The 13,686-nt window shown below is 40.7% G+C and overlaps 1 protein-coding gene across 2 annotated transcripts in view; it reads right to left on the bottom strand.

Moving 5' to 3' along the window:
- LOC129709630 (protein tyrosine phosphatase type IVA 2) overlaps nucleotides 1–13,686 on the bottom strand; it is a 62,569-nt gene that overhangs the window by 31,612 nt on the left and 17,271 nt on the right. The window contains exon 2 of one of the 2 annotated variants that reach the window (XM_055656101.1): nucleotides 10,718–10,778. The exons of the other annotated variant lie outside the window; for it this stretch is intronic. The gene's annotated coding sequence lies outside the window, so the exon portion shown is untranslated. The remainder of the gene's footprint in view (nucleotides 1–10,717; nucleotides 10,779–13,686) is intronic. 2 annotated transcript variants of the gene reach the window in all.

Below are 13,686 nucleotides of genomic sequence, written 5' to 3'. Positions count from 1 at the left end.
AGTGCGAACTGCATTATCAAGTTTGCCGACGACACCACCATTGTGGGACAAATTACAGATGGTGATGAGTCAGAGTATAGAAGTGAGATCGACCGATTGACCAAATGGTGCCAGCACACCAACCTGGCTCTCAATATCAGTAAAACCAAAGAACTGATTGTGGACTTTAAGAGGAAGGATGAGGACCCACAATCCTGTTTATATCAATCGGACGATGATGGAGAGTCAAAAACATCAAATTCCTGTGTGCATATTTCCAAAGATCTTTCTTGGACCCAGCACACTGATGCAATTATAACAAAAGCATATCAGCGCCTCTACTTCCTGAGAAGATTACGGAGATTCTCCGTAGAGGATTCTCCTGAACTTCTACAGGTGTACAGTAGAGAGCATATTGACTGGTTGCATCATGGCCTGGTTCAGCAACTTGAACGTCCAGAAGCGGAAAAGACTACAAAAAGTTGTGACCACTGCCCAGTCCATCACCGGCTCTGACCTCCCAACCATCGAAGAGATTTATTGGAGTCGCTACATTGAAAAGGCAGCCAACATCATCAGAGACCCACAGCACCCTGACCTCACACTCATTTTATCACTGCCATCGGGAAGAAAGTATAGGAGCCTGAAAATTGTAATGTCCAGGTTCAGGAACAGCTTCTTCCCAACCGCCATCAGGCTATTTAACACTACAACCCCATATAAGCTCTGACCTACAATAGACTATTATTATTATTGCACTATTTGGTTTGTTTTTTTGAGTATGTGTGGATATATATATTGTGAGTATGTGTGTATATATATACACACACACACACACACACAAACACTGAACTTTTCTTTTCTCTCCCTCTCTCTCGTTTATCATATACTGTGTTTACATATTCTGTTGTGCTGCAGCAAGTAAGAATTTCATTGTTCTATCTGGGACACATGACAATAAAACACTCTTGACATTTCACATGAAAGCTGCATTAATTCTTTTATCAACACTTTTAAAAATGATTACATTGGCCTGACAGAGGTCAGAGCCGGTGATGGACAGGGCAGTGGTCATAACGTTTTGCAGTCTTTTAGGCTCCTGGACGTTCAAATTGCTGCACCAGGCCATGATGTAACTAAGTCAATATGTTCTCCATTGTACACCTGTTGAAGTTCAGGGGAATCCTCTTTGACATATCGAATCTCCAAAATCCTCTCAGGAAGTAGATGCGCCCATGTCGGTACTGAAGTCATAATCAGGTTACTTTTATTCTTCTTCTTTATACAGGTAGTACCAATAATGGAATTTGTTCCTCAGAAGGCTGTAGATGATTGGCCAATTGAAATTTTCAAGACACGAATTGTACATTCAAGAGTCAAGAGTGTTTAATTGTCATAAACATTGATAACTGAACAATGAAATTCTTGCTTGCAGCAGGGCAAGACCTGTAAACACAATGCACATAAATACATTATAAGCAAAAATTAAATATGGATATCAGGGAATTGTGCCGGTGAGAGGTAAATCAAATTGAGCAACTGAAAACTGGTTCCAGAGGACATATTACCCACTCTAGTGCCAAACTCTAAATTATTAAGGGCAAGGTAGGTAGATGAACATAGGTAGAATATAAATATAGAATACTATATTTATATAAACTCAGAGTTGAACATAATTGTTTTACTCCACTTATGCCAAATGTGAGTGTACAAACCACCCCAATTGTTTCCATTCTACCCATATCCTGAAGTAGGAATTACTATCTATCTTTCTGGCATACTTGCAAAAACGAATGTAGAAAGACACAAGCACAGATGGGAGTAGAGAAAACAGTTCATGGCAGAATTAATTGAAAACTATTGGTTGTACCTGTAGCATGGGGTCTGATCCTGGACTAGAAACAGTAACCGTGAGTTTAAATCCCTCTAGGATACATTATAAAGTATGTTAAATCTGATAACTTGTGGACTGGCATAAACAAATGACCATGTTAGCTGCAATGATGTGGTAAAAGTTCCTTTACTCATGTTTGAAAGGAGAAACTCATCCACCTCTGATCCATGCAACCTCGTGCACCGGGCCAAATTTTGCCTTACTAATGTCACCCACAATCGCAAGAAAAATAGCAGAGAGAAGAGAATGAAAAGCTCTTTTTGTCAAATATAACTCAATGGAAAAATGCAGTACAATGACACTCAAAGTTATGAGAAGCATAACGCAACATTAGCTAGCTGGATATGTAGTTTAAGTAAGGCAGACAACAATTGCACCAACTGCCACCTGATCACCAAAGAGAACTTAAATTACGAATGATAGACACAAAATGATGGAGCAACTCAGCGGGACAGGCAGCATCTTTGGAGAGAAGGAATGGGTGACGTTTCGGGTTGAGTCTGAAGAAAGGTCTCGAGCCGAAACGTTGCTCATTCCTTTTCTATAGAGATGCTGCCTGTCCCGCTAAGTTGTAATAGCAACGCATTTGAAAAGCAGTAACAGGATCAGTCCAAGTCAGCATGGATTTACAAAGGGGAAATCATGCTCGACAAATCTGGAATTTTTTGAGGATGTAACAAGTAAAATGGACAAGGGAGAGCCAGTGGATGTCGTGTACCTGCACTTTCAGAAAACCTTAGATAAGGTCCCACACAAATTTAGTGGGCAAAATTAGAGCTAGTGGGCAAAATTAGAGCACAAGGTATTGGGGGTAGGTTATTGACATGGATAGAAAATTAGTTGGCAGACAGGAAACAAAGAGCAGGGATTAAAGGGCCCCTTTCAGAATGGCAGGCAGTGACTATAGGGGTGCCGCAAGGCTCAGTGCTGGGACCGCAGCTATTTACAATATACAATAACGATTTAGATGAAGGAATTAAAAGTAACATTAGCAAATTTGCAGATGACAAAGCTGGGTGGAAGTGTGAACTGTGAAGAGGATGCTATGAGGATGCAGGGTGATTGGGACAAGTTGGGTGAGTGGGCAGATGCATGGCAGATATAGTTTAATGAGAGGTTATCCACTTTGGTGGCAAGAACGGGAAGGCAGATTATTATCTGAATGGCATCAGATTAGGAAAAGGGGAAGTACAACAAGACCTGGGTGTCCGAGTACATCAGTCACTGAAAGTAAGCATGCAGGTACAACAGGCAGTGAAGAAAGCTTATGGCATGTTGGCCTTCATAAAAAGAGTAGTCGAGTATAGGAGCAATGGGGTCCTTCTGCAGTTGTACAGGGCCCTGGTGAGATCACACCTGCAGTATTGTGTGCAGTTTTGGACTGCTAATTTGAGGAAGGATATTCTTGCTATTGAGGGAGTGCAGCGTAGGTTCACAAGGTTAATTTCTAGGATGGCGGGACTGTCATATGATGAAAGAATGGAGCGACTGGGCATGTATTCACTGGAATTTAGTAGGATGAGAGGGGATCTTATAGAAACATATAAAATTATTAAGGCAGGAAACGCGGTCCCGATTTGGGGAAGTCCAGAACCAGGGGCCACAGTTTAAGAATAAGGAATTGGCCATTGAGAATTGAGACGAGGAAAATCTTTTTCACACAGAGAGTTGTGCATTTGTGCAATTCTCTGCCTCAGAAGGCAGTGGAGGCCGATTCACTGGATGCATTCAAAAGAGAGTTAGATAGAGCTCTTAGGGCTAGCCGGATCAAGGGGTATGGGGAGAAGGCAGGGAGGGACTGGGGGTACTGATTGTGGATGATCAGCACATTGAATGGCGGTGCTGGCTTGAAGGGCCGAATGGCCTACTCCTGCATGTATTGTCTATGTATCTAGTTACATTCGAAATTGTTGTATGTCTAAATTTGATCCAAACATTTTGATGAAGGCAACTGCCACATTTGCTAACAGCAGCATCCCTTTTAATAGTGCGAGTCATGTTCACTCAGCTCTGCAGGTGGCTGTGCTGCTGATGACAAGTGAATGCTAGACTTGGAGCAGCTGGCACAGCAGCAGGCATGAAAAAAAGGTTCGTCAAAAAACACAACCACAACTGTTAAAAAGCTTGTGCTTTTGGCAAACTGCTGTTTGTGTTTTACTCCCATTTCTGCAATACAAACTTAGATCCAAGTTTATCGTCTAATCCAAAAGTCAATTACTAAGTGCCAACAGACTAACGAGTTTTAATAAACTGAAATTAAAAAAGAAAATGCTGGAAGCACTCGGCAATCAAAGACAGGATCAAGAAGCACAACAATCCTCTCGTTCTGAAACAGAGCATACCCAGAGATGCTGTCTGACTTGCTGAGTTGCATTGCTAAATGCATTTCAGCAATGTGTCTCCAGCAATGTGTCTGATCCTGAGATGCTGCCTGACTTGCTGAACATTCTCAGCGTTCTATTTTTATGGCAGATTTTTAACATTCACAGTATTTTGTTTATGACAGAAAAATGCAGTCGAAACAGAATGCACTTTGTCCATTCACCAAACACAAGGTGCTTTCTGTCACACTTTTCAAACCCATCAAGTATTTTGGGTTTTTTGAATTTTAATAAAAGTATTTGTACACCTCTTATGGATTGTACCATTTGAAGCAAACACTGGGAATTACTTGCAAGCAGACATCCACTCTAACAAGTCACAGATTGTAAAAAAAAAACAAAATAAAGATTGAAGAATGGTCCCCAGTCCTAAATTGTTAAATATTAAAGTCTAGTCATAAAATCAGCTAGTTCCTAAAATCATAATTAGTTCCTCAGCTAAATGTGAGGAACTAATTATGTATTGTAGCAGAATGTACATTTGGGCCATCATTCTTTATAAAGTTTGCTTCTATTATCACTTCATCACAAATTAGATGTTTTTCCACAGTAAGGCAGAAGAAGGTCTCACTAAATAAAGTCTACACAAGTGTAATTTTCAAACATATACATAATGGTTCAACTACATGCTATAACTTTACCATTGAAAAGATGCGATGAACAGAATGAGGGACACAACCTCCTGCAATGCGGGGCCAGCAGAAAGTTGATGTTCAAAGGGATCCAAGTGTCCTTGCACCAATTTCACTGAATGCTAATGTGCAGGTGGAGCAACAATTAGGAATGCATATGGTATGTTGGCCTTAATTACAAGAGGATTTCAATATTGAACTAAAGATGTAATACTGCAATGATACAGGGTCCTGATAAGATTGCAGCTAGAGGGGTGTGTAAAGTTCTGGCCTATGAATGAATATTCTATTGGGGAGTCCAGTGAGGATTTCTTGGACTGGGGTTTCTGTGGAGGCAGGTTTGACCTTCAATGAAAGATTAAGACTAAGCATGAATTCTGGAGTACAGTGTATTTAGAAACATGAGGGGCAACCTCATTGAGATCAACAAAATTCTTACAGGAATCAACAGAGTGACTACTTCCTCTTGCTGAGAAATCTGGAATTACAGTCCCGGGATAAGTGATTGGGAATTTAGGATTGAGATGAAGAGAACTATCTTCAGTCAAAGAGTGGCGAATCTTTGACATAATCTACCTAATAGCTGAACCACTGCAGTTTATATCACTGCAGTTTGTTCAAAACATATTAAGGACATTGTGGAATATGGGAAAAAGTCAGGAAAACTAATTCCTAGGTCACAAATTAATGCAGGCATGATTTTGAATAACAATGGAGCCAACTTGAAAAGCCAGATGTTCTACATCTGCTGTCAAATCTAAAGTCACAAATGAGACAATTTGAAGTAAATTAGGAGAGGTAAAGAGGGTCAATTTAACGAGGCAGGCATAATTTGGAAAAGTCTTAAAAAAAAGGGTATAAAGTGATAGCATACATGGAAAGAATATGCATCAGATTCCAATTGCTCACAGCTGCAAAATAAAAAAGGGTGGAGAATGAATACTGAAAAGAAAATTAGGAATGTAAAGCATTGGCAGTTAAACCAAAATCAATTGTAAAGCCCAATGTGTTATAAATAAGTAAATGTGAATGATGAAGGGAAAGAGGAAGATTTATTAGACATCAAAAAGTAAACTTTGAGGCAATAGACATGTTTACATTGAAATTAATACTTTTCCACTGTCTTCACAGAATAGTGGGCATCAATTGAGAAAAAAGGCGCAACACTGAATATCAAAAGCACAAATATTGAATATTAATCTTATTCGGTAATCTTGCAAAATGCAAAAAAACTGCCAGCTTTGGATAAAATGTATCCCAGGATTTTCTGGGAAACAAGGGAGGAACAAGAGAAGACTCTAATCATCATCCACTACAGATGATGGTTGTGCTGGCAAACTGCAATTGTTTAAAAGGATAGTGCTAAGGAATTACATGCACATTAGCCGAACAACAGTGGAAAGTTGTTGGACACAATCTTGAGCAACAAGTTTAATTTATATGAAAGGCTATTCAGGGAAGGATCGTGAGTATAGAACATTCAGTGCAGTCAAAATGTGTAGGAAAGAGCTGCAGACGTTGTTTTAAATCGAAGATAGATACAAAATGGTGGAGTAACTCAGCGGGACAGGCAGCATCTCTGGAGAGAAGGAATGGGTGACTTTTCAACTGGTCGAGACCCTTCTTCAGACTGAAGAAGGATCTCAACCCGAAACGTCATCCATTCCTTCTCTCCTGAGATGCTGCCTGTCCTGCTGAGTTACTCCACCATTTTGTGCCTATCTTCAATGTGGATTTTAGTTAGGTTTTTGACTAAATCCAACCAGGTCTAATGATCATGAAAGTTAAAGTTGGATTCACAGAATCCTAGAAATGTACGGTATAGAAACAAGCCCTTACAGCCCACCTGGACCACGCCAACCATGATTCCTAGCTATGTTAATGCCATTTACCAGTGTTAGACTCACATCCTGCTGGTCCTTTCCCTATCCAGTACCTGTTCAAATGTCTTTTAAACATAAGCCTCCATTGATAGCCCATTTGAGATATTCAACATCCTGTGTACCTTTAATCTCATTTAAATGTCTCCCTTATTTTAAACACGTGACAAGGAAAAGGGTTCTGACTTGACCATCTGCCTGCATTTGGAATCTTGGAATCTTTATTGTCATTCAGACCTTTCGGTCTGAACGAAATTTCATTGCCTTGCAGTCATACATATAATAAAATAACAAAACACACAATATCTCTCTAAACATTTCCTATCCATGTAGCTTTAAATGTTCTAATTGTACCTACCCCTACCACTTCCTCTGGCGGCTTGCTTTATATACCTACCACCTTCTGTGTGAATAACTTGCCCTTCAGTTCCCCGTTAAATCTTTCTCCTCTCACTTTAAACCTATGCCTTCAAGTTTTAGACTTCCCAACCATGGGAGAAAAAAGACTGTGACAATCTATTTTGTCTATGCCCCTCTTGGTTTTATGAATCACTTTAGTAACTACCAGGGCTTTTTAGCTCTAGGAAAAATATTCCCAGCCTATCCAGTCTCTCCTTGTAACTTAAGCCCAACATTCCCAGCAACATCCTTGTGAATCTTTTCTGCACCATCACCAGTTTAATCACATCCTTGCTATCCTATAACAACCAGAACTGCACATAATATTCCAGATGTGGTCTCACCAACGTCTTGTACAGCTGTAACATGAAGTCCTAACTCTTCTGGTTAATGCAAATACTCTTGTACTTAATATTGCCATACCTATAGGTGTGTTGCTATGGATCATCTCCTTATTTTTCTTATGGAACTCCCATGGTGTGCAAGATGCGGAAGGAAGCTTGCTAAATCTCCTCTGTGGAATTTCATGAATGATGGCTATTCAAGGAGGAATGAGAGTTTGGATTGTCCGATTTAATTCCCCTAAGGGTCTGTGCCCTTTCTGCTAACCGACACAATTGAAATTGTTAAAGAGATATTATTTTTGGAAATTGGAAACTTGTTGTTGCTCACATGCGGTCATGTTAGAACTACATAAAATAATGACACTGTAGCTAGAGTACTGTGCATAGATCAGGTCACCACCCAGGAAAGATATGATATGACTAGAGTGTTTAAAGGAGATTAACAAGGATATTGCCAGAACTGGAAGCATTTAGATAACTGGAGACAGGTTAGGTTGGGATTGTAATACTGTGGAACAAATAAGATTGAAGTGAGATTTAACCAGTATTTAAAATAATGAGCAACCTTGGCAGGGTGAAGAGAGTGAGACTATTTCCCACAGCAGAGGCTTCAATACTCAGGGGACAGAAAGTCAAGTAGTAGTATTACGTGCTGGCTTTGACACAGAGCAAATGACTTCCTTTCGATGGTGCAACTTTATGTTCTCCAAGAAAATTATAGTAAAGAAATCATATTTTAAGCAAATCATGAAAACTTAGATAAAAGTTTTTGCTCTTAACTTTAAGGACTGTTTTTTGGCTCCTAACTCAAAGCAGTCGTCCAAGCGACTGGACACACGATACAGCACATGCTTCTGTGAGTCATTTCCCATTATGCTAACCAGGCTACTGAAGTAGATCCATGATATAATTTCCTAACAGTATCACATCCATTCTTTTCCAAGGTCACAGCTTGTAAAATTGCATTTCCAGCAGGAAACTTCACACAGTACATTTAATTTCAACAATTAAATATTCATCAAAGAGATGCAGCTGTACAAGTCCATAAGGTCATCAATTTGGGGATAAATTAATCCCGGTAAGTGTGTACTTTGTCCTTCAATTTGACTTTCAACTAGAGAATTTTCAAGAAACCAATAAGCAGCTGCCAAATGACTCAGTCGTAGTTTCCAACTCTCAGCTATTCCGAGTATTTGGAAAGAGACCAGGTTCAATCCCTGTATGCTGTGACCTACTGCTCCAGCTGACTTCGCCAAAATTCAGGCCGCAGAGAGTCAGATTCCCTGAATTAGGGACGCCCAGGTCTGCTACATCTGTCACTGCTATCCCTTACATTTACCACTGCTAGAGTACCCGGTGCGACAGGCAGCTGAGACTGGGATCAGGTTTGGTCGTGAAACAGTGACTGCAAAGAGGCAAAGACAAAGAAAATAGAATACACACTCTGGGAGCTTCTGATATATCCATTTCTGTCGTGAATATCACCAGTCTGATATTTTTTGTTATTCATGTAGCTGATACCACAGATTTGGAAGCTTGCTCGAAGGGTTGTTGCAATTTATTGCCAGAGTGACCTTTCGCAGAAGGGATGATAATTTAAAGATGCATCAGGCACTAATCAAATTGTTGGCCATCTATAGATATCCATATACCAGCCAATGTTATGTGTCTGGACCGATCTTTACACCTGAATTGGTTATCTATTAAAGATAATCATTTCAAATGTAACGATGAGTCCTGTTGGATAAGCTAACTGGATCATAGAGCAGATTCTGTTCTTTCTTAATTTAGACCAAGAGATCCCCTCGTTGAAACAGCATTTTATGGGATTTAACGGTAGATGTAGAGTTTATGATACATTTGGTAGGGGTGCTTAGAACCAGGAGACATTTTTAGTTTAATTTAGTTTAGAGATACAGCGTGGAAACATGCCCTTCGGCCCACCGAGTCTGCACTGACCAGTGATCTCCGCACATTAACACAACCCTACACACACACACTAGGGACAATATACATCAAGCCAATTAACCTACAAACCTGTACATCTTGGGAATGCAAGAGGAAACCAAAGATCTTGGAGAAAACCCATGTAGGTCACGGGGAGAACGTACAAACTCCGTTCAGACGAGTATCAGTAATCAGCGGGTGAGGCAGCATCTATGGAACGAAGGAATATGTGACGTTTCGCGTCGAGACCCTTCTTCAGACATGCTTTTTCAAATGGAAGTAAATCCTATTTCTAAGAATCTTCTCCAATAATTTCCCTGCCATTCTTGCATGGATGACGGGCAGAAATTTTCCAGATTTGATCCCTATTGCCCTCCTTATACAAAGGAACAACATTAATAATTCTATATCACTAGGAGACTTTCAAAGGATAACTTAATGTGATGCAGAAGTAACAAAAGGGTACAGTTCAACTTGCAAAAATAAACTCAATTTGTAAAACAGAACTTAGCAACACTAAATGTGAGCACCATTAAGATATTGGCAGGAAATTCTTTAAAAAATTGGCATTAAAGTATAAAAAAGATATATATTTTTGTCTCAATGTAGAAGATGCAATGCATAAAGACTGGTTCAAAAAACAATTCATAATATTGGGTAGTGTCAACATAGAGTTATGTAGTGAAAATTATGTTTAACATAATTTGTTTATAGAAACAGGGAACTCCAGCTGCTAGTTTACAAAAAAAAAGCAACAAAATGCTGGAGTAACTTAGCAGGTCAGGCAGCATCTCTAGAGAACATGGATAGACGACGTTTCAGGTAGGGAACTTTCTGCAGAAGGATTATGGTGGTGGAATGAAAGCTGGAAGAGAGAAAAGGGCAGGACAAAGACTGGTGAGCAAGGGGGGATTTTGATAGGCAGCTGGTTGGTCAAAGGCCAGAGGTGAAAAGACAGAGGGTGCGAGACAAAGGATTGAAGAGTTGTGAATTGTGAAGTTAGAGAATGGAAGGAGAGGGGAGAAAAGGGTGTTAGTCCAGGTGGGAGGTAGGGGAGCGAAAAGAACAAGCGCAGACCCGGTGACTGTTTTGCTGGACACGGTCCACCAAGGCCTTTGGGGCTCCTCCATTGGCAGAGTTTGGCCATAAGCAAACTGGTGACAGAGGGTTTGGGACCTGTTTGCCCATTCTCACACCAGGACTGGAGGAGGCACAAATGCAACTCTCGGCCCAATGCAGCCCCAGAAAAAGTCTCACTGACCTGATGACTCCGAGTTAAGGATGACAGATGGCACCAGCTGGGCGAGATTAAAAAAATCAGTCTGTGGGAGAGAAAACCGTAGTCAAGGCTTTACCTTGAGTATTTGAATCTTTCACAAAAAATACAATTGACAGGAGGCCTTAATAATAAAGAATGAGAAGTGATACATTTGTAGTGCAACATTGTCTGTTTCTGTGTGCAACAGTATTGTGCCAGTTTTAATGTGCTGCTGTGCAGAATCATTACAATTCATTGCACCTTCGGGTGTTCAGCCTCCTAGCTACATTCGTAGCTACACACTTGAGCCAGTTCTCAAAAGGCATTCAGCTGCAGAGTGGTGTTGCAACTTAATGAATAGAAACTGCAATGATGAGAAGTGGATGGGAGAAGTCTCTCTGGGGTCAGGGGGATCTGCACAAGGTGAGGAATATTGGCAGCACAAGGCATGTTCCTTGTGCAAGGGACCACAGAGTTACAACTGTGTGTTCCTGCTTGCAGGTTGACAGGGAGAACTGACCCGCTAAGGGCCTGTCCCACTTACGAGATGTGACATGTCGTGGGGTGAAGACTGTTTGGTGGTGAGTAGTCTCCCAGAGAGTCGTACCTTTTCCTGGTCGCCGCTAGATTTTCAACATGTTGAAAAATTTCCGCAACCTGCTGCAACTATGACGGGTGCCGGAAAGTCGCTGTAAAAATCGTGTAATGTGGGACAGGTCCTTAAAAGAGTAATATTGCACAGGACTAACCGAAGAATGGCTGCAAGAGAAAAAGGACACAAAGTGCTGGAGTAACAACGGGTCAGGCAGCATCTCTGGAGAACATAGAAAGGTGACGTTTTGGGTCTGGGCCCTTCTTCAGTCTTATCAAGGGTCTTGACCCAAAACGTTACCCGTCTACATTCTACGGAGATGCTGCCTGACTTGTTGAGTTATTCCAGTGTTTTGTGCACTTTCTAGTAAACCAGCATCTGCAGTTCTTTGTTTCTACACTAAGAAGGCCTACACTTTGAAGAATGCCATGCAGACTAATCCACAAGTCTTCTCTCTGAATTTGTAGAGCAGAGGGGTTTAGGAGTACAAGTACACAGTATCCTGAAAGTGGTATTACAGGTAATGGAGTAAGAGTAATGGAGCAGGCTTTTGGTACACTGGCATTCATCAGTTAAGGGACCGGGTACAGAAGTTGGGAAATTTATATTATAGTTGGTGAGGCCATTCTTGGAGCATTTTGTTCAGTTTTGATCATCCTGCAACAGGAAAGATGTCATTAAGGGGAGAGAGAAAAGATGGAGAGAGAGAGAGAAAAGATGATTTTTGAGGTACTGTCAGGATTTGTGGGCCTACATAATAGAAAGAGGTGGAGCAGGCTAGAGTTGTATTCCTCTGAGTTTAGGGAACTGAGGGCATAGGTGTTTGTTAGATGTTTAAAGAGCATGAAGGACATGGACGGGTGAATCCAGAGTGTCTTTTTACCAGGGTAGGGAAATAAGGAACTGTAGGGCATAGGTTTAAGGTGAGAGGGAAAGAAACCAAGGGTCAGCCTTTTCACTAGAGTGTGGTGGGTATATAAATGATATGCCAGAAGAAGTATTTGAGGCAGGTATACTAACAAGATTTAAAAGGCAGGTATATGGGTAGCAAAGATTAAGAGGGATATGGGCCAGGCGCAGGTAAATGGGAGTAGCTTTGATGGGGCATCTTGGTTTGTATGGATGAGCTGGGCCTAGTGTCATGTTTTTGTGCTACAAGTCATAGGAGCAGAATTAGGTCACTTGGTCCATCGAGTCTACTTCCCCATTCAATCATGGCTTATCGATCTTTCCCTCTCAACCCCATAACCTTTTGACGCTTACTAATCAAGTAACTGTCAATCTCCGCCTTTAAAATTCCCAATGACTTGACCTGCACAGCCATCAGTAACAATTAATTCCACATATTCACCACCTTCTGACTAAAGAAATTCCTCTTCATCACCTTTCTAAAGATATGTCCTTTTATTCTGAGGCTATGGCCTCTGGTCCTAGCCTCTCCCACTAGTGGAAACATAGACTCTCTCCAGATATATTCAGAAGTAGACTTCTTTTCAATGAGGTCACCCCTCATCCTTCAAAACCCCAGCGTGTGCCGGCCCAGTGCTGGCAAACGCTCTTCATATGTTAACCCAATCATCCCCCGGATCATTTTCAGTAACCTCTTCTGGACCCTCTGGAACATCAGCATATCCTGCCACAGATATGGGGCCCAAAACAGCTCACAATACTCCAAATACAGTCTGACCTGTGCCTTATAAAGCTTCAGCATTACACCCTTATTTGTATATTTTAGACCTCTCAAAATAAGTACCAACATTGCATTTGCCTTTCTCACTACCGATTCAACGTGCAAATTAACTTTTTGGGAATCCTGCACCAGCACGCCCAAGACACTCAATGACTAATTCAAATGAAACATAACTACTTAGCATTGGAAATTCTAAATAGATCATTTGCAGCAGGTAACATTCTTTTTCATACAAAATTTTGGGCAGTGCAATATTGTTACTTTTAATTTTGAGAAATGTTACACTAATAAAGGTGGTGGAAACAAAATTCTTGCTGAAGAGTCAGGAGTCAAATTACAGTACAGGTGCTACAACTTTGGCAGCAGCGATTCTCTACTCCAGATTTTCAACCGCACAGCACCAATTTATTTGGGAGTAGTTCAAACTTTTTAGATTTATCTTGAGCGAATTAAAATTCTCTTTGCTATAAGTTATACCCTCGCCCTTGCTAGATCTCACTTATTGGCAAAGTTAGCAACAAGTACACTGGAAAAAAAACTGGACAATTATGGAATTGAACGTTTGGAGAAGCAATTAAGAAACATAAAGAAAAACGGATGTTTGCAATTGATGCTGAGAACTAGCTTGGTGTCCATAATCTGAATGGCTGAATGATCACAATGACCCAGTTCTCCTTGATGTGTCTACTT

The sequence above is a fragment of the Leucoraja erinacea genome, chromosome 26, assembly GCF_028641065.1.
Source record: "Leucoraja erinacea ecotype New England chromosome 26, Leri_hhj_1, whole genome shotgun sequence".
In the NCBI taxonomy this organism is placed as follows: Eukaryota; Metazoa; Chordata; class Chondrichthyes; order Rajiformes; family Rajidae; genus Leucoraja; species Leucoraja erinaceus.
Note: the sequence above shows the minus strand (reverse complement) of the source record. Positions and strands in the feature narration are given on the sequence as shown.